This window comes from Triticum aestivum, chromosome 3A (assembly GCF_018294505.1).
Source record: "Triticum aestivum cultivar Chinese Spring chromosome 3A, IWGSC CS RefSeq v2.1, whole genome shotgun sequence".
In the NCBI taxonomy this organism is placed as follows: domain Eukaryota; kingdom Viridiplantae; phylum Streptophyta; class Magnoliopsida; order Poales; family Poaceae; genus Triticum; species Triticum aestivum.
The window spans coordinates 354,955,824-354,957,057 of record NC_057800.1 but is presented as its reverse complement, the minus strand read 5'-3'; positions in this window follow the sequence as shown (position 1 = coordinate 354,957,057).

The following is a 1,234-nucleotide window of genomic DNA, read 5'->3' as shown; positions in this document are numbered from 1 at the left end:
ACGCGTTCTTCGTTTGGATCTCGCCGGAGCCGAGACGGTTCACCGTAGATCCCGACGCTGGTAAGCAACCCCGAACCACCAATCCTTGTTCAACATACCTCTCTCATCATTGTGTATCTCCTTCACATGGTTTCGTTGTCCAGACAGCACCGTAACCTCGTCCTCAACCTCGTCTGCTGTCGCCGGAGCTCCCGGTTCACAGGAGCTTCTCGAGTCGCCCCACTCACCTCCGTCATCCCCAACCTCCACCTTCAACTAAAAATAGGACCCCCTCGGAGTCCTCCACCCGCTGGACATCGCCGCCCCCACCGTCGGCCGCCGGAGCAGTCGCCCTCGCCGGCGCTCTTCTTCTCTCCCAGCGCCACCCTCTCTGTAAGCACGAGCGCTCCTCCTCTGTTCACTTTTTTAGATCCAATCATTTTGTTAGATTATAGATCGGTTTAGTAGATTTTTTTCATTAGAACGGTTTTTACTTCTGTTAAGTTACGGTTTAGTTTAGACCGACCCGATTGGTTTTATTCTATAAAGCCCATGTGTACGTTTTTTTAGTTATCGACCAAGCGTTTGATAGCTACAGATCGCGCCCCGTAGGCCCGATTACAGCCCACTAGGTAGCTAACGCACGATCTATTTCTTTTTCGTTTTTGTTTTTAGTTTTAGATCTAGTTTTGTTTTTTATATCTTTAGATCTACAACTCTGATTTTGATGATTCTTTTTTCTACGGATTCAGAAAAATCCCGTCAGTCCAGAGAAACCAACAAAAAATACTTTTGAAATTTTTAAATTTCGATTTCAAACAGATTTGTTACAAACACTAGATTGCTAATAAATTTTATTTTAAAATATCTTTTTGTTTAATTCTTTTTGCTAGTAATCACTTGATCTTTTTTCTAAACAATAGGCTTTTGCAAATTAGTTTTCCTTTATTTTAAATTAGGACTTTAGGCGAAACAGTACTGTTTTACATAGTTTAGTGTTATTTTTCTTTTTCCCTTAGTATTTAATTGTTTTTACCTAAAACCTTTTCCCTTTTTGACAAAATTTAGTTTTGTTTCTATTAGTTTAGAGTAGACAATTTTATTTTGGAAAAAAGTTTATTTTCTTCTGTTTTGTAAGAAAACTTGATTAGGTCATAAATAGAGTTATATAATAGCTTTTAATTTGTTTCTTTTTGCTACTAAAAGTTTATGAAAAAAATACTTTCTGTTAAATTAGTTGTTTTACATTTTCTTT